Consider the following 20,894-nt stretch of genomic DNA (forward strand, 5'->3'; position numbering starts at 1 on the left):
CTAGCATTATCTGGTTTGATTTGGTATTATGTTATTTTTCCTATGTCTTACGAGTAAGGGTGTTTTATCGTTGTGTTTATTTGTTTTGTTTTGTTCAGAGTTGTTTTGTCCCTCTTTGGTTTATAGTTGCATATCACTGTGTGGTTAGATATGCTAGTTAACTATAAACAGAGCTCTGATACCAACCTGTCACACCCCCGAAGCAGACGGCGAAAACGTTCGAGCGCTCGTGTGACTTAAATTGAATATCATCACAATGAATATACATGAATCATAACATAAACATCACCATGCATCAATATAATACAAATGACATTGTTCACATCGAGTACATTGTTTTAACATTACAAATCCATATAAATTGTTTGATAGTTTTCAAAAACATACACACTAACATACTTGGTACTTATTCCTCAGCTTACATGTTACCTCAGAATACAAGTTATTTTGAAAATGGTCAACATATGGAATGTGGGTGAATTCATAAGCGGGTTTGATATGTAAATGTTTTGTGTAGTTTGAACGAAAACAACCCAAAAAATCCGATATTTTCTGAAAAGACCATTGTTTATAAAAAGGTGTGAAGATCCGTAAATATATGCATGATGATTTCAAAACATGTATAATTGAAAAACTTTGTGTTAAATGTACAAGTGAAAATGTTGAACTTCCCCGGAAAACCCGATGTTTTCCAAAATAAAAATATCATATAACGGTTTGAATGGTTATCCATCACGTGAATAATTTTGAATTAACTTGATTACTTGATTTATATTGGATTTATTTATGTGAGTCGTTATAACCATGCATGATAATGACTAGTTCGTCTGTCTTGGCACTCTGGTGAATGTCGGAATTGATCTTAAGATTTTGTCACCCTAGACTGGCCGAGTCTAACTGTAGCGAACAGCTGAGGTGTGGGGGAGTCACCCCCGTATAGATCTATACACAAACTCTCGCTCTCCCTCCAGGAGACTTTGATTATAACTACAGACTACGACCGACACACGTTGTTGTCACCCGTTATTACTCACTAAATCCCAATTGACTTGATTACTATTGATTATCGATAGGTATTTGTTTACTTGGACCTTACTAGCGGTACTAATGGGCCACTAAGGCCCAATAGCACTTAAAACCCGTTGAGGGTCCCTTAAATATGAAATTCGGTCGTAGGAGGCCCAATAACATTTATTACTAATCCTTGGGCCCAAAATCATGTTAATGGGTCACGAAGGCCCAACCCAACAAGCATGATTGCACTTTCAAGCCCAAAGTTTGGATTGTTTACTTGTTTTTAGGAATTGTATAATTGTTGGAAGGTTTGATTGAACAATTGTTATTTTGGATTGGCACGAGGTCGCTCGGTTGTTGTTAACGATTCTTGGAATTATACATATATTCATCTTCAAGAGTCGTAGTTTGTATTTTATTTTACTCAAACATCTTGATAGTAAAAGGATTGATTCAAAATGTTGGTTTGACACATTTCACCCCTTCTTTATTAAAGATGACAATTTTAGTCCCTTTTATAAAAAAAAAGACATTTAGGTCCTTAAATCATTTTCTTGACACATTTGACCTATAGACTTACTCAATTGATATTTTTAGTCCAAAATTTATTCTTTGACAGTTTCAGCCCTTCCAGAAAAGTATTTTTTGGTCAAAGCCCAAACTTTTGCAACTTTTACAATTTTGCCCCAAAATCCAAAAACTTTACATTTTTGATCCTTTTTAGTAAAGAAACGCATTTTAACCATTGAAATAATTTTTGTTTACCTTTTTATCCCCTGTTTTGAGAAATTTTTCATTTTAGCCATTTGAAAATCAGATTTTTCGCAACTTTGGGCTTAATGGGCAGAAAAGCCCAAAAATTGGCCTATTGAGCTATTATTTACATTTCAAGTCCTTTGAATAGCATAATTATCACAACACATTCATTTTAACTGTTTTGACTCTTTTGACCCTCAAGAAAGCCGTGAATGGCAACTTTTCACCCAACATTTGTTTATTTGACAATTTAAGCCCCAAAATTTGTTTTTTGTTACAATATGTCTATTTTAAATCTTAGAGGGTATTTTTCTTGACTTATTTAGTGTGGTATACTTTAGATCATGTTTTTTTTTCCTTCTTATGTCATTGATCTCGAGATTTCTTCTCTTTTTGTTGCATATTTACCACATAAACACTTACAATCACACATACATGCATAATGCATAACACACACATACACATAGATCTACACATTTTACTTGTATTATCCCCCCTAAAACTTGTAAAAACCGAAAAAAGAGGGGTATGAACTCACCTTTGCTTGTTGTTTTTGATTTAGAAGGAAGAAATGAAGAAAATTTGGTCCTAGCAAGCCTTCTTGGAAGATCTCGAACTTAGAGGTTTCTAAGATGGTGATCATGAGTTTAAATGAGTTAAGAAGAGATTTTTGATAAAACAAAGAATCTAGACCATGGATCCAAGCATGAACTTACCTAAGATGATGATTTTTGTGGAATAACCTCCTCGGAATGCTTCTAATTGTCGAAAAATTTGATGAAGAATAAGGAGTGTTTCTTTGAGAGTGTTTGAGTGAAATGTGTATGTGTCTTTCCCCTTGTGGTTCTCGGCCGAAGAAGAAAAAGAGAGAGAAGAAGAGAGAGATAAGTGAAGTGATGGTGTGCATGGAAGTATGTGATGGTGCATGGAAGACCAAAATATAATAAGGAGGTGGCAAGTGGAAAGTCAACTCCCCCCCCCGCCCCTCATTTGTGTAGTTGGGCCGAGAAGAGGAGAAAAGAAAATAAATTGGGCCTTTTTGTGCTTAAGTCCATTTTATGGCCCAATTAGGTGATTTTTTTGCCCAATTGGTCTTAGGAAAGGGTTCACGGCCCAAAATAAATCAAGGAATGATTTTTATGGCCCATTAGGGCTAATTAGGTTAGTTGTGGCCCAATAAGGTCTATTAGGGTATTTTATTTCATTCTAGGCCCAATATAGCCCAAATTATTAAAATAAATGGAAGTGGGTCCATTTAGAGCCCATTTAAGAGTTCTAAGCCCAAAATAGTCAAATTGGAAGCTTATTGGCCCATTAGACCCAATAAGGAAGTCCTAGTCCAAAATGGACTTAAACCGGGATTTCTAGGGTTTCCAATTTTTTGTTGACTATTTGATGTGATTGTATAAAGTGTTTGATGGAAGTTTTGTTGTTATTGAATAAGCATCATACATGCTTTCACATTTTGGTTCACATTTGTTATCATTATCGTTGTTACAAAGCATCAAAATTCCTAGTTGTGACAAGTGGGAGCTCCTAGTATGAGTTGTAGTAGGTGGGCTTGGAAGCTCGTGATTAGTTTATGGATTAGAATGTTACTGCATGAATGATGCTTTCTTTATGCTTTGTGGAACTCATAAGTGATGTGAGTGAGCTATTAAGTGAATATGTCAAGTCACATGTGGCAGAGGTTGGATAATCTCAAAGTGACAGATTTGACCCTATTGCGCAGCTCTCGTTTGAGTCTAACTGTTGTAGGCATGACTCGATAACTCAAAGAATTATCTAAGCTTTATATCATGTGATTGTGTTAATGAGGTAGCTAACTGACATCATGAGGAGTTCTTCAGTAGCTGACGATAGGGTGAGGTCGGGAACCTAGGAAAGCCTAAGGATTACTTCAGTGGGTTTTGTTGCGCCGGTTAGCGAGTGTTTGGTGTATGGATTTGAGAAGGTGACTTAGAGGATTCAGGTGGATTCTTGAGGAATGTATGGATAGGTGTGGAAGGTAGTATTGGGCCAGTGCTACTAAAAGCACATGATTCATACTCGAATCGGGGAGAGTCTTGGAGAATCTAGGAAGCCTGTGAGATGAGGATTCTTGGTTATGTTTTGATATTTGGCATGTTGTTTTCGGTATGGTGATGAGCACTCAGGAAAGGGGTCCAGGTTATGGTTCCGGCTCAGGTGAAGGTACCGAGCCGATCAATACATGGAGGATTTCATCTCATCGGAGATTACCCGTGGCATTTTGGAATGGACCCTGATAATCTTTGGTTCAGTTAAAGAAGGGATTTTGGAGCTCTTGGGTGGTCGTCTTGGGGCCTTTCGAGCTGAGATTGTAGCGGGGCAGTTAGGGGCTCATCTGGAGCCCAAATCTTATGGATCCCCAGGATCCTTCAGGAAGGAGGATCATATTGTTAGCTCTTATCCTTTGGGATCGGAGGTGGGTTATGCACCATGTCCTCAGGAGGGTCGACTCCATGATTGGATTTCCGCAGAGGTTTCGCGAGCCTTACACGAGGAGTTACCCGACATCATTGGGCGCGTCATTGATATATTTGTAACCAGGTTCGAGGGTCGGACGTTGATTGTTCAGACAGTTAATAGGATGGTCAGGATATCCTAGGAGGAGGAGGTCGGGATTCCAACAGATGTTTTTGTGGGTGTGTTATCTTTTGATTTCTTCTCGTTAATTGTCAGAATTTATATTGTTTTATATTTTTTTTTCATTTTGGCTAAGCATTATATATGGTTTGGTTCTCAGCTATTGTCTGCATTATATTATCAAGGATTGTTATATGCCATTCTGCATGCCATGAATCAGTAGTGGGCCGTATCATGCTGAGAGGGTTTCATCGTGTTCAGTTGCTATTCCGGTTCTTGATGGGATCAATTCAAGGGTATTGTTTGGAGGATCTATGGTAAAGGTTAGCAGTTTAGTTCTCCAGTGAAGTCAGGGTTTAGTTGTTTTTATCTTTTTATCTAGCGGGATCGGCAATCGTCTATGGAAGAACTTTTGGGTTCAAACAGTACCGTTATTAGGGGAGGAGCGGTAGTAAGGAGATAGTGGTGACAGTTGTAGGAGTTATTTGGTCATTGGAAGTGCCAAGGGAATTTTGATTTTTGAAGGCATGGTAAATAGTTAGAATTCAGTAATTCTTTGAGGATGGAAGTTGGGGTGAAGATTCACCAGTTCAGAGCAAGGGTTATGGTTTGAGTCCCCAGTATACGAACTTAAGGATTTGGTGTGGTATCATGGTAATCATTTGGGGTAATCGGTATGTTGGGATCTTTGTGAGTATCTATTTGAATTTCAGGAGTTGGGTGATCATTGGGTTTGGCAAGTAATGGAACGCTAGTATTGGTAGGCTTAGATCATAGTCGGTTTATGTGGTACGAAGATAAGATGGGTTAGGAATCCATCAAGTTTCATGGGATAGGAGAGCTTGGACAAGTCCAAGTGGAGGATTATTGATCAGAAATTTTTGGGAGGTGGATTAGATGTGGAACTAGGGCAAGTTTCATATCCTGGACAGGATGAGAGACGACCCAAGTGACCATCTAGATTGAAGTTGTGTAAGTGGGAGTTCAGGAAACTTCCAACTGCTAGTCGGCATTTTCTTTGTTATGCATAGCAGGATTGTGGTTAAGTCTAGGTTGAGGACCATTGGGGTCTGAGGCAGAATTGAGCCTGTGTAACTCTAGAGGGGTGGGACCCGTGGGCGAGGCCCGTTCCATGGTATAATTTGGGGGTGGAACCCGTTGGCGAGGCCCGTGTATGTATGGCAACGCAGGTGGGTCCACGTAGAGACTGTTGAGTCAAGGTGTTGGATCTTGAGTTACAAGATTAAGTGTGAAGGTCAGTGTGTGACGTAGAGGGGTATATAGGCTGGGTAGCCTTGTTATTTGGACACTTGGGAACCTGGTGGCAGGACTACATGCGAGATTGGTAGTCTTTGCGATGGGTTAGGAACCTTTATGTATCCATGTTTAGCGAGGGATTATTGTGAATCAGAAGGTTTCGGGTGAAACGAAGTATTTATCTTTTGATATCGAATGATGAGTTAAGTACCGGGTTGGTTTTCGCGTGAGAACTCGCATTAGGAATCGTTGAGTGTTTATTTCTAGGATTTCTTTTTTAGTAAGAATTGAATTATGGAATTCATATGTCAAGGGTATCAGTTGAAGGGTTCAGGGCTAAAGAATGGATTCAGTTTTGATGGTTCATCAGGCCTTGTGATTGTGTTTTGGATTGGTTCTATCTGTTAAGGGCATCAAGATATGTCAAGGCAGTATTAGTCATTTGAGACTCGTGTGTGGAGTCGCTTGTTATTTGGAAAATATGCTAAGATATTTTCAGTTTGGATTAAATAATCTCGAAGTAAATGATTTGACCCTGTCGTGCAGCTCTCGTCTGAGTCTAACCGTTGCAGGGATGAGTCTTCTACTTGAAGGATTATCTGAGCCTTCTGTCAAGTAGAAGTGTTTTGTGACAATGAATGGTCAGTGATTTTCTTCTTAATAGAAGCATCACGTCGATCTAGAGTTGGAAGTGTTTTGTTTAAGTTTGGACTTCAATAAGGATTTGACCTGGTAGTGGTTCAGTATGAGGGATCTGTCGAGGAGTCAAACCAATTCGAGATTTTAGGTTTCGGGAAAGTAGAGGTGGTTTTCTGAATGGGATTAAGGGTTCGTTTATCTTCGAGTTGGAGACCCCTGCTACATGATTTCAGTTTCCTTGGGAAGGTTGTGGTATGCTCAGGGATGTCGTCGTGTTGCTTGGTGTAACATCCCAAAAATACGAGCCAAAAATTTCATTTTTAAAACATGTACTTAGCAAAACATTAGGAATAAAACGTTCAACGATCATATCATTTCACAAAAGATAGTGCATGTCTGGAAAACATTTTTATAAAACATAAAAGTTTTAGAGTACAAATCCCCAGGAAGATCTCATGATGCGGAATACAAGCATGTGTGTGATGTACCGCTACCGCGCCAACTCCTTCCCCTTTGAAGAAGAGGTACCTGAAACCAAAACTGAAAACTGTAAGCACGAAGCTTAGTGAGTTCCCCCAACATACCACATACCATACAATCACATACGTACATGTATTGTCAGGCATATTTGGGTGCCCGACCTACCCATTCGGTCCTCTCGACCGGATACTGTCTAGTACCTCTGGGAGCTGTCCTCCCCTTCGGTCCTCTTGACCGGATACTGACCAGTATATCTGGGAGCTTGCCTCCCTTTCGGTCCTCTTGACCGGATACAGACTAGCATATCTAAGTGCTGGTCTCCCTTTCGGTCCTCTCGACCGGAATCTGGGGACTACTTCACCCCTACTACTACCACATAACACATATCGCATAATCTATCTAGCATGGTTGGGCACGACCGCCCCTTCGGCCCTATCGACCGGTAATCTGGGGACTATCTCCCCCTACTGTCACTAACACATAGCAACATATCATACTATCACATAAACATATCACAGGTAGTAGCAACCTTAGATGAATATCACAGAGACAATCATCTATCATACAACTCCTACTGGTGGGCCAGCATTGTGGCCGTAGACCCACCACTACTGGAAGGTAACTCCCCTCAAAGTAGCTGCTAATCTGCGTGGAACTGACTGTCTTCTGCTGCTGCTGCTCCGTAAATCCTCCGGCTATAATTCCCTCAAAACCCTTAGTCAAATACTGCTAACCGACCTCGGGGTAAAATGACCATTTACCCCCAACCAAACCAAGAGTTAAAGTCAAAGTCAATGCCAGTTGACCCGACTCACCGAGTTGGCTTGCCAACTCGCTGAGTCCCTATCCCTTTGTCTGACCATAAACCCGTCTCTACTCGTCGAGTTAGGCATTGACTCAACGAGTTTTCCTTCTAAACCAAAGGCCAATAGTCCTTCATCCTACTCGCCGAGTTGTATGAACAACTCGCCGAGTTCATCTTCATCCGAAGAACACTCTATGTCGAGACTCACCAAGCTGTATGAACAACTCGCCGAGTCTGTTCTTGAGGCAAGAAGATTGCCTTGAACTCGCCGAGTCATGGCATTGACTCACCGAGTTACTTCATGAGTGAGTCTGGCTTCCGACCCACTGAGTCACACCTAATGACTCACTACTCCAACCCGCAAATGCGAAAAGGGGGAAAACTCGGGGGACTCACGACTCGACTCGTTGAGTCAGATGAACGACTCAACGAGTCGGCCACATGCAAAAACTATACACGCAATTCTGCTTGAATCCAGCTCATGTCATTCATAGATCTAGGTTTCTAGGTCCTGATTAACATGTAAAGTTTCCAACTTTACGTGTAAATAAACACCCATGAGGGTTTTAGGGCTCAAAATGCACCAAAAGAGTAAATCTAGGGCTTTCATGCAGTATGGCTCCATAAAGGCAGTAGATCCAAGCTCCTGGAGCTCAATCATGCCTAGATCTAGAGGCTAAACAACTTATTACCAACCCTAATACACAAAAAAGCTTGGGAAAGGCTCAAGAAGCACTTTCATGGAGCTACAAGGGACAATAAGCATGAAAACAGAGGGAAACTGAGTTATACCTCAAGGAAATCACTGAGATAACAGAAGAAGCCTCCTTCTTCTCTTCTTGATCTACTCTCCTTCCCTCTCCAAATCTTCAAGAAAACACACCAAAATGCTTCAAACTCACAAGGAACAAGGCTTGAACGAAGTATAGAGCTCTGAGGGTGAAGGGGGCGAGCTTGGGGGTGGATAAGAGGGTTTAAATAGGGTGAAAACCCTTGAAATTTAGGGTTTCATCAGACAGCGGGGACTCGCCGAGTCCAGAATATGGACTCGCCGAGTTGCCAACTTAAACGTGTTCCGGATCCCGTCTCTACTCGACGAGTCGGATCTACAACTCGCCGAGTCCAAGGCTAAAAATGAAAAACACTAAGATAAATTTTACGTACCAGGAACCAGGTGCTACACTCGGGTTATCTGGCGTGCCGAGGATGCTAAAGGATGATTTCGAGAACAAAATCTAATTTAAGTTGGGGAGAGTTGTAACGTCCTATTCCAAATGATTTCTTAGCCTCCATGGTTGTGCATTTGAGTTCTTAAGAAGATTTTAGTGGTTGTTTTGTTCCTTGTGAAGGAAGTATAGAAGTCTGAAGGTGCTTTGCTTACTGAGAAGGTTATAGATCCAGAATCATCACCCTTGTTGCAAGCTTATTGAGGTATCAAATTTAAGCCTGGTCTTCTCCATGATTAGATATCTTCATTTCTTTGTTTTATGCTTTTGGTCCCTCTTTGGGTTGGTTTGAGGAATTGGATCGTTTTAAGGACCTATTATTTTGGACATGAGCTTGTTATGGACTCCTATGGCATAAAGATGCAAGATTTATGGGATTTTTGGTCACACACATGCATTAAGTCACTTTTTAAGTCCTTTTGTGCTTTAAGAGATTCATTAAGCCATGTATGAGCATAAAGTTAGCAACTTCACGTGATTACACAACTTAAAGAAGTAAGATCTACGTTACGGGATGAATGTCTTAGAGGATTAAGAAGCAAATTGAGTTTGGATTGAATGGAGGAGTATGCTGGCTGTACAAGCCCTTAAGCCAATATGCCTAGCGTACAAGGTGAGTACGCCCCACGTAATTAGCAACATGGGATTTGGGTGTTTGGGCTTCGGTTTGGGTCTTCTTTTGGGCTTAGTTATTTTGGGCCCTGCTGGGCCATCAGGTTTTGGTCTGATATTTATTTTGAAAGGCCCACTATGGGATTTAGTCCCAATTTGGAAAATTAGGCCATATTTGAGCGTTGGGTGTTTAATTAGAATTTGGGCTTTGGATTATTGAATTGGGACTTGGCTTTGGGCCAAGTTATTAAGAGGGGTAAAAAGGTCTTTTACCTTAGTTTGGACACTTAGTGTGTGTTAGATCCAATTATTGACGGATAATTAACTTGGGATTGATAGCGTAGGGATTCTTGCAGGCCAGCAACCAGCGATTCTTTCTGTGAGATTCGGCAATGCGAGGTGAGTCTTGTCAACATATCCACGTGTAGAAGGCACCAAGGCGGGTTGTAATGCTCGATCCCTGGTATGTATTTCAAATAAGAATTTTTCATTTTTGCAAAGGGACTTGACGAGTTGGAGGCCCCAAACTTGTCGAGTAGGAATGGAATTTGGACGCGGGACTTGAAGCCTACTCGACGAGTTGAGAGCCTCAACTCGACGAGTAGGGCTGCCAGAATGAAATCCTATTTTTAAGGTTTTACACCTTAACCACCAAAGGCTGGCCTCATTTGTAGCCTCCATAGTCCCAAACCCTAGCAAAGAAACCCTAATCCACTTTTGGAGAGTTTTGAGCCATTTTTGTGCATTCTTTGTGATTTTTAAGCTTGAGAAGGAATGAGAAGCTTGGGGATTCAAGAGGAAGCTAGTAGATCCGGAGCTTAAGCTGCATTTTAGACTCATTTGTGGTATAAAGTTGATACCTTGGCTTTCTATTACTTAGATCTTCATTTAGGGTTGTATGTTGTCACTTTTTTGCAATATTAAAGTCATTTTCGGGATTTCAGTGTATCATGAAGTTGTGACTTCAGATCTAGGCACTCATGAGATTATGAGGCTTAAAGTTGTCAGCTTTATCATGACTTGGCCCTTCCCCATGCCTTAGATCTCTTATATAGCTTAGTTTCGGTGTTTCTAGCTTCATGACACCATGCATGAACGTAAAGTTAGCAACTTTACATGGTAACTTAGTCCTAGGGGACCAGATCTATGGATTGGAAGCATTGAGATCTATTGAAAGTGACTAAATGGATTTAGAGTATGGGGGTCTTGACAAGTTGTTCATCCAACTCGGCGAGTTGGGTTGTGGTCCCCCAACCTTTTCTGTTACTAAGCAGACTCATTGAGTCTAGGAGATGACTTAGTGAGTTGCCCATGGTTTTTGGGTTTTGAAGATTGAAGAACTTGACGAGTTCAAGGAGGAACTCAGCTAGTTGTGAGTGAAATGTCCTAACTCTGTTATGAGGAGGAACTTGATGAGTTCATGAAAGAACTCGACGAGTTGGATCGAGATTTCCAAGGTTTTATGGATCATGGAACTCAACGAGTTGAGTCAACCAGGATGCTGAATTTGACAAGGATGTTGACTTTGACTAGGATGTTGACTTTTACCAGGATGTTGACCTTGAATTTGACTATTGACCAAAGTTGACCCTTAGAAGGGTTATGAATACGAAAAGGGTAATTAAAGGAAATGCTTATGTGTTTGAGTCTGAGAGGGATTGATTTCAGAGTAGGAGCCTTTGCAACTATTTTCTAGTTATCGAGTTGAGTTACCTTCCAGAAGAAGTGGGTCGAAGGCACCAATTGTAACATCCCAAAATTCTAGCCCAAAAATTTCATTTTGAATTAATAAGTTAATAAACATTGTACCAAAATATGGTCAAATAAACAACACGTTTCAAAATCATAATGTTGTGTCCCAAACTATGACATCAAAAGTAATGAAAATCATAGTACAATCCCAGAAACTTAATGCGAAAACCATGTTTGTGTGTGTGATGCGCTGCTACACTGCCGGCTCCTTCCTTTTCGACGAAGAGGTACCTGAAACCAAAACCAAAACTATAAGCACAACACTTAGTGAGTTCCCTCATCATACCACATACCATACAATATCATCGGTATCTTTCAACCGGTAGCCATCATCGGTATCTTTCAATCGGTAACCTTCATTGGTATTTTTAAACCGGTAACCATCACTGGTATCTTTCAACCGATAATCATCATCGGTATCTTTCAACCGGTAACCGTCATCGGTATCTTTCAACCGGTAACTGGGGACTATTTCACCCCTACTACTAGCATACAACAATAGATATAAGCATACAGTCAGACATATCCGGGTACTGACTTACCCTTTGGTCCTAAGGAGCACTGTCAGGGGAACTAATCCCTACTATACACATAACATATCATATAGATAAATCTCATGACCAAAGCACATAACTAGGCCAAGATAATTATCAGGAAGACAATCATCTTCTAAATAACCCTTTTTGGTTGGCCGACATTGTGGCCGTAGACCCACCCCTACTGGAAGGTAACTTACCTCAATGTCGTGCAGTGTTTGAATTTTCCTCGGCGCACAAGTCGACTCCCTTCGACTCCTCGATCCCTACACGACAACCTTGAAGTCAACACACAGCACGTGCAACCCTAAACAGGGTTAGTCCAAGTCCAGTCAAATTCAACTTCAAGTTGACCCGACTCGCCGAGTTGGGCCGTCAACTCGTCGAGTCCCTAACCCTTTACTCGTCCTTATCCATGACTGGACTCGTCGAGTTTGGCATCGACTCGACGAGTTCCTCTGTCACACCCCCAAACCAAGGATGGCGGAAACGTCCGGGGGTGGAGGACTTCATGTAGAGTATCACAACAACGAGTATAATAGTGCTCAAAGTAAATACAACCATCAGAAATATAATTGAAAAAAAATTACACCAAACTATATGTTTACATGATTCCAATCAATTACATTATGATACAAAATGAACTGTTCGACGATTTATCATCCCATCCTCAAAACGTGGTTGATTTCCTGTTTCATTGAATTCCTGAGAATACAAGTAGTTTTGAAAAGTGTCAACACAAAGGTTGGTGAGTTCATAAGCTTTTGACAGTAAGAGTTTGAAAATCGATCTTTGTAAAGAGATGTATGTTACCAAGAAAAATCCAATATTTTCCTTACAAAAGTTATGTCGTCCTAAATACCAGGACCGAAAATGAACAACTATTTGTCATACTTAAAAATATAAAAGTGGTTTTAAATCGGCATAAAACCCTTTCTGATGTGAGAAAAATCCCGTAATGAATGATGTGTAGTCTTAAATACCAAGACCGAAAGTATACAATAAAGTATGTAATTGTTGATGTAAAAAGTGATTTTAAATCGACATAAAACCCTTTTTGATATGAAGGCGTATAAGTATTTTTCCATACTTAAAGTAATTTCAGTGAGCTAAATAGACATAACTCGCTAATTTAAAGTTAGAACCCGTAAATCTTATGATTTGTTAATACCACATGTGAGCTATCATAACCATACTTGACATAGACGGCCTCGTAATACGACGTTCTTCAGGCGTCGCCGTTAAATGACACTTGTCACCACAGACCTGCCGGTCTAGCTGTTGCAAGCAGCTCTGGTGTGGGTTTGTCAAACCCAATATAGATCTATACACAACTATCACGTTCTCCCTACAAGAGACTCTGGTTACAATTTACAGGACTTTTTGACTTTGTTACTTTGGAAGTAACCCGAAGGGAATGACTCACAAATTTATTCATTAACAAATTTACGTGAACTAAACTGAAAACCTTTGGTAAATAAGTTTGAGAAGTAAATGATACATAAACTATACCTATTATAGTTTATCCAAAACGTTTGTAATGTATAAGAATTCTTTTATGAATGCCTTAATGCTATGAATCCATAAACTATGCTCATTATAGCTTAATATACGTGTTCTAAATGAATGAATAATCTTATCATGAATGACTGTGTTTCAGTTTATGATGATAAGCTAACAAGGAAACACATTCAATATTTAGAACTTATCGTTATACACTTTGCTCAACATAATACAAAGTGTTATGAAAGTTATAAGCTGTTAACAAATTTTCAACCTTTCTACACTGTTTTTGAAAAGTCATAGAAAAATCATACGAAGTCGAACACTAGATCCGTAAATTCTGAGAGTTCCTAAAATGAGTCTAGTTTACTCATAATTTTTATCATGATTTTTGGAAGCCTTTAACTTATATTAAAATACTCATATTCACAGACTGGTCCGGGTTTGTGTTTGAAAAGACAGGCTGTTTTATAAAAATCACCATAAATTGTAGAAAAATCGTGTGGAGATGTGCAAGTAGTCATTTTAAAGCTAAGAAGTGGAACTACTTGCACCTAAAACAGTTTTGAAAACTAAAATGTTTAAGTTGTCCAAAACAGTCCGTGAATGGAGTTGAACTTTTCTGATGAAGGCTGTTAGAAAAGTGTAGTTATGTTCTTGGTGTTTTAACTTGTATTCCCCCCCCCCCCCCCCCCCCCCCCCCCCCTAAAAACTTGAGAAAACATGAAAAATATAGGGTTATGAACTCACCTTGGGTGATTTCAGTAGGTAAGTGTTGAAGAAGAGAAGTGTTCAACCCAAGAACACTTGAAGAATCACTTGAAGATTCGAAGATCTAACAAGAATGTGATGATGTTTGTGTAAGCAATCTATGATTTTGAGTAGGAGGATGTGTAATAATCATAAGAAAGATGATGATACTTACTAATTGTAGGAGAAAAGTCTTGGAGTATGCCTTGAAATTCTCGAATTAGAGAGAAAAAGATGAGAGAGTTTAGAGTGTGGTTCTTGGTAAAAATGAGAGAATGATTGAAGTGTGAGGAGAGAGGATGAATGTTCCAGCCCTAAGAACGTGGGAATAGTTGAAAATAATGAGAAAGGACCTATGAAGTGACTAGGGATGGGCTGGTGGTGAATAGTGACATGGAGTGGGTATGGGAGTGGTTGCTTGTGTCATAGAAATAAGTAAAGTCAACACTCTACCTTTGTACTTCACCCACTCTTTTTTGGATAAGGTTTTATCCTTAAAAATGTGATTAATTAATAGTTAAGGGTCCTTATATGTTAAAATAAAGTTTTGGGTGAAAATCCCGTGTTAAAACAATAAAAAACGGGCCTAAAACGCGAATTTAGTCGAAAACTGGGAGAAAAAGCATTCCCAGCGAGACCTGCCGGTCCTAGGCCGAGGTTCGGTCCCTAGGCCGAGGTTCGGTCCTTGCTGGTGCTGAGCCGGAAGCGAAGTGCGAACCAGAAGAAGAAGGCGAAGGCGAGGGGCTCAGTCCGAAGGCTCGGTCCGAAGGGTCAGAAGCGAAGGTTCGGTTCGGTTCTTTGAGTGAGGTTCGGTTCGGTTCTTTGAGTGAGGTTCGGTTCGGTTCAGTTCGGTTCAGCAGCCTTCTTCATCAGGAGGGTTCGGTTCTTAAGGGGACTTTCGGTTCCTAAGAGGACTTTCGGGTCCTAAGAGGGGTTTCGGTTCCTAAGAGGACTTTCGGGTCCTAAGAGGGGTTTCGGTTCTTCAAGCCCGTTTTTCGCGTAGACTTCCGCTTTTGGGCTGTTTTCGCCAAATTCGAGGGTCGGAAGGTGATTATAGAAAGTTGAGAGAGATTTTGAGAGAGATTTGAGAGAGATTCCACATACTTAGAGAGATTTGGGAGAGATTTGACATACTTGGAGAGATTTCACATACAAAGAGATATTTGGGAGACATTTCACATTCGTAGAGAGATTTGGGAGAGATTTGACATTCTTGGAGAGATTTCTCATACAAAGAGAGATTTGGGAGAGATTTGACATTCTTGGAGAGGTTTCTCATACAAAGAGAGATTTGGGAGAGATTTCACATACTTAGAGAGATTTGGGAGAGATTTGACATTCTTGGAGAGATTTCTCATACAAAGAGAGATTTGGGAGAGATTTCACATACTTAGAGAGATTTGGGAGAGATTTCACATACTTAGAGAGAGAGATTTGGGAGAGATTTGACATTCTTGGAGAGGTTTCTCATACAAAGAGAGATTTGGGAGAGATTTCACATACTAAGAGAGATTTGGGATAGATTTGACATTCTTGGAGAGATTTCTCATACAAAGAGAGATTTGGGAGAGATTTCACATACTTAGAGAGATTTGGGAGAGATTTGACATTCTTGGAGAGGTTTCTCATACAAAGAGAGATTTGGGAGAGATTTCACATACTTAGAGAGATTTGGGAGAGATTTGACATTCTTGGAGAGATTTCTCATACAAAGAGAGATTTGGGAGAGATTTCACATACTTAGAGAGATTTGGGAGAGATTTGACATTCTTGGAGAGGTTTCTCATACAAAGAGAGATTTGGGAGAGATTTCACATACTTAGAGAGATTTGGGAGAGATTTGACATTCTTGGAGAGGTTTCTCATACAAAGAGAGATTTTGGAGAGATTTCACATACTTAGAGAGATTTGGGAGAGATTTCTGATAAGAAGAGATGGAGTGAAAACGATTGAGAGAGGTTTCATTGGTGACCTTTTTGAGTGTCCGGCTTCGCAATGCAAGGTCCGTAAACCCTGTTAAGCCTTGTTTAAGGATCTTGCATACTCCCGATGAGTATGTAACATTATTTTATCGGTTTGGCTCTCCACGTACCACCGTTTTAGGTTAAGGAGATCTAGATGTACGCACTTTTCGATTTATGATCTCTCATTAGAATAGAGAGTTGTTTAGAAATTACATAACGTAAACTCTAGTACCTACGGGCAAATTGAGTTGACCGGTTTGACTTGACCGAAAATTGACGGTTGTCACATCCTCTCTCATATGAACATCGTATGAACCTCATCCGACTCGCCGAGTTGTATGAACACTCGTCAAGTCCACCTTCATCTGATGAACAAGTCCTGTCCTCGACTCGCCGAGTTGTAGGAACAACTCATCGAGTTCATCTCCAATCTTAAGGGGATTGCCTTGGACTAGCCGAGTCTGTTCTAGCACTCGTCGATTCCCATGAACTCCAAGTCTAAAATTATGTACAATGCATGGGTCACTCTTTCTGTCTGGCTACAACCCTTCTAACACTCAACTGAGTTCTTTGACCCTCAACAGATTTGAGACTCAAAGCCTTGGACTCGTCGAGTCCCAGGAACGGACTCGCCGATTCGGTCACGTCCACACTCTAAATCCTCGATTTCTGATGTACAACCTTTGATCAAAAGATAGATTCAAGCTTCTACAATCGATCTAGCACGTAAAGTTACAAACTTTATGTGCTTGCATGGGACTTTGAGCTCAAAAAGACATAAAACAAGCTCTTAAGATGCATGGGACCCTTCATGGGTGCAAAAGCAGCCCCCAACTGCCTTGTGACTCCCTTAACGACTTGATTTAGTAGCCCCAACCCCCAACCATGTTTGCAATCATGGTTGGTCATCAAAAATGGCTTATAAAAGCCCTAAATCTCCCAAAAGAGGGATCTAACAAATGAAAGAGCAATGTTACAACTTTTTACCTTCAATGAACTGTAGAAGGTGCACAAACTCGGCTTAGATTGCTTTTTACCTTCAATGAAAGAGGGATCTACTCGTTTCCTCAAGTTTTTCTCCTTCTTTCTTAAGACCACAAACACCAAAATCCACCAACAAGGCTTAGATTGCTTCAATAACGGCTAGGGTTTCAATGAGAGGTGTTCTGGGAGCATAAGTGACGTTGTGGACGACAAAACTTTGTTTAAATAGGGTGCAAACCCTCCGATTAGGGTTTTTGTCCAGACAGGGTCTACTCGTCGAGTCCGGGACCCGACAAATCGAGTCCACTGCTTAAACCCCACGTCCCATCCCGCTTCTACTTGGCAAGTTGGTCCTTCAACTCGCCGAGTCCAAGGCCAAAAATGCAAAATACTTAGATAAAAATAAAAAGAAATACGTACTAAGAACCAGGTGCTACACCATCTTTACAGACCACAAGAGTCTCCAACACATTCTAAATAAAAAAGAACTGAATATGAGGCAGCGAAGATGGGTTGAACTGTTAAATGATTATGAGTGTGAGATCAAATACCATCCAGGCAAGGCTAACGTGGTAGTCGATGCCCTGATTCGAAAGGAGTATTAAAGTCATCATGTGAAGACTCTATCAATCACCATCTAATCTTATCTAACATCACAGAAGGAAGCCCAATTGGACGCAATGAAGCTGGAGAATGTCGCTAGTGAACCACTACGTGGAATGGAGAAGGAGCTTGAAGTTAATGTTGGATAAGGTGTCTAAGTCCATAACTATTTCTGGTATGTACTTGACCCGACCGGGCATGGTCCATTTGGGTTGCATGGCACCATGCATTTGGATAAAGTAAATGAGAGAAATAACACTTATGGTTATTAATATATTATAAGTTCTAATATATTAATAATATTATTTAATTAGTTTGATCAAGATTTAATTTAGAATTAACTAAGTGATCAAAAGATAACTAATTAAATATATGGGTTGATTATGTAAATCATCCATAACTTATGTAGTGGGCTAAGAGGCTCCATGGATTATCAAGTTGGGTTTCACCCATAGGATGCTCCATGGATGATCCATGGAGTTAACCCATGGATCATGGAAATGAAGAGTCAAGTTACATTAGGGTTTACATGGTGTAACCCTAATGCAACACACTATATAAAGCTCATGTTCTCCCAAAATCGACACACACATGCATTCTTGAGGGCTAGAGCCGATTTTTGAGTGTTAAGATTCTCTCCAAGTTTGCTCCATAACATTTGGTGTTGTGTGAAGCATTTGAGGTATCACACTTGGGGTGCTAGGCTCACAAGGTTCCAAGGAATCAAAAGCAACAACAAGGTATGTTATTCTATCTTACATTTAAGTTAAAAATGTTCCCCATGTATGCTAGATAGGATCAAGAACCTTGGAGATCAACTTTGCATGAATTTTAGACAAACATAGATCCAAGGTTATTAGGGTTGCATGTACACTTAGGAAGTGTTAGAATGCTCAAAATCCATTAGTGGTATCAGAGCCTAGGCTTGTTTGTTTGTTATTTGTGCAAAATTTTGTTAAAAATCGAAACAGCTTGCTGTCTGATCAGTGAACTCGCCGAGTCCATGGGGGGACTCGACGAGTCCAAGTGAAAATTCATCCTACTCGTCGAGTAGGTTCATGCACTTGACGAGTAGGAGGCCCTGACAACAGATTTTCGACTTTTGTTGCTGGAAATGGACTAGAAACATTACCCTAAATTGTTTTGGTACTTGAAAACCTGTTTTAGATGGTGTAATGTTTATGCTAATCCATTTACAATGGCAATCATCACAAATTACAAGTTTTAAGAGTAATTTATGATTCTTGAAATGTTCATATTCTTGAACTTATGAAGATTAGATGATCATAGGACTTGTTTGTAACCTACTTGGTAGTTTAATTCATGATCATAATGTGTTTTAATGGAGTCCATAACTTGTCCTCAAGTTATGGAAAAACAAAAGGTCACACTTTAATAAAATCCATTAAAAGAACACAAGAGTTATAAATTAAAAGACTTCATTTTTAATACTCAAATCAATCATAAGTTATGAGAAATGAAAAGTTTTGAAAGTTTTCAAAACTTGCCCTCAAGTTTTGGAACAAGTAAAGTAATGATTAAAACTTTATTTCCAACCCTTAGAATTTTAAAAGTTAAAATTCAACCCTTATTCTTTATAATATTATAAGTTAGTAATATATATATATATATATATATATATATATATATATAAGATCAAGTCATCTTACCGCTAGTACGCCTCATTCACAAAGCCGGTCTATAAGGGGGGTATAAGGTTGTTGCCTATAAAATGGCAACTTAATGGGTGTCCACTCTCACTCACTGCTTCCTTGATCGGTGGAGGGTCGTTAGCTGAATGGGTAGGACAAGGACATATAAACTTTCATTAAAAGTATAATGGATATTATAAAGTAACTAAATGTTTTATTAGAATTCCCAATCTTAGTTACTTTAGGAAAATGTGAATAAGGTGCTAATCCATGAAATTACACTTTACACTTTGTTTAAGTCGTTAGTGGAGCGTGTGTGGTTAACCAACACACTAACTTAGACTTAAAAAGGTAAGTAAAGGGTGACTTAAGGTTTATCATAGTGTCAGTGGAGCGTGTGTGGTTAACCGGCACATCGATTAAGTGATAAACATTAAGGGTACAAAGTGATTTGCATGGTTACTTCACACCTCGTTTTGTGATCCTCAGTATCCCAAGCACAAAACTTGGAGGGCACACTCGAGATTGAAACATGCATTTGAAAAGTTCATTGAATCTCAAAAGAATCTAGGAATTTCTAAGAACCAAATTAAAAACTTAATATTTTAATATTTCGTTTTTTTGGTGGAAATTGGTGAATCGTCATTCACCTACCTTTCAAATATGTTATTACTTAGATTACGGCATACCTCTTCTAAGTATAATATATTGTGATTGGGTCCTAGCCTTAATATTACATTTGGGTGTTTTATTAAGGAGTATATCTATATCTAAACTAATCTATTCTTTCTTCTCACTCAGATGTCTCCAAACAATGCTGCTTCTGGCTCTAATCCTAATGGCTCCTTTACCCTTATGAACTTGTGTGGGAAAGTCACTTTTGATGGATCCAACTTCAATGAATGGATCCGAAACATCAGGATGATTACCCGCTACGAGGACAAAGAATATGTCCTTGATAAGGAGCGTAAAGAGATTGATGAGACCACTGCAACTCCCCAGGAGATCGCTGACTTCCGGGCACATGAAAGGGATGCTACCAAAGTGGGATGCATCATGTTGACCACCATGACAGCAGAACTGCAAAAGTCCTATGAGGACTTCTACCCTTTTGAAATGCACCATGATTTGATGGAAAGACACCATCAAAGTGCACGACAAGAGAGGTTTGAAATCATCTCCTCCATGATAACAACCCGAATGAAGGATGGTGAATCCATCATGGGCCACATGCAGAAAATGCAAAGATTTGTGGACCGTTTGCTGAAGCTTAATGTGAACTTCCCCGAGGGGCTTGCAATAGATATTATTTTGCATTCCTTACCCTCGTGTTATGATCAATTCCGCATGACATATCACATGAATAAGGAAGAGGTCACACTCAGCAAACTTCAAGGACTCCTAAAGACCACGAAAGGTGGTCTTAAGGGTAAGTCGGGTGTTACTCCTACTCCTACCAACTCCACCCCTGTCTTGGCAATCGGGAAAGGGAAGGGTAAAAATAGAAAAGTCCCTCGAAGGGTACCAAGGGTAAGACCCTTGAAGGCTCCTTTTCCAATGGAACCAAGAAAGGTTTCATCACTCCTTCTGCTGACCTCTATTGCCATGAAAAGGCACATTGGAAGCGGAACTACCTAAAGTACCAGCAAGATGTGAAGGGTGGGAAAGTTAAACCCAACCATGCAGGTATTTACACTGTCTTATCTAATAACTCACCCTATTCAAACTCTTGGGTCCTTGATACCGGTTGCGAT

This window comes from Lactuca sativa, chromosome 7 (assembly GCF_002870075.4).
Source record: "Lactuca sativa cultivar Salinas chromosome 7, Lsat_Salinas_v11, whole genome shotgun sequence".
NCBI lineage: Eukaryota > Viridiplantae > Streptophyta > Magnoliopsida > Asterales > Asteraceae > Lactuca > Lactuca sativa.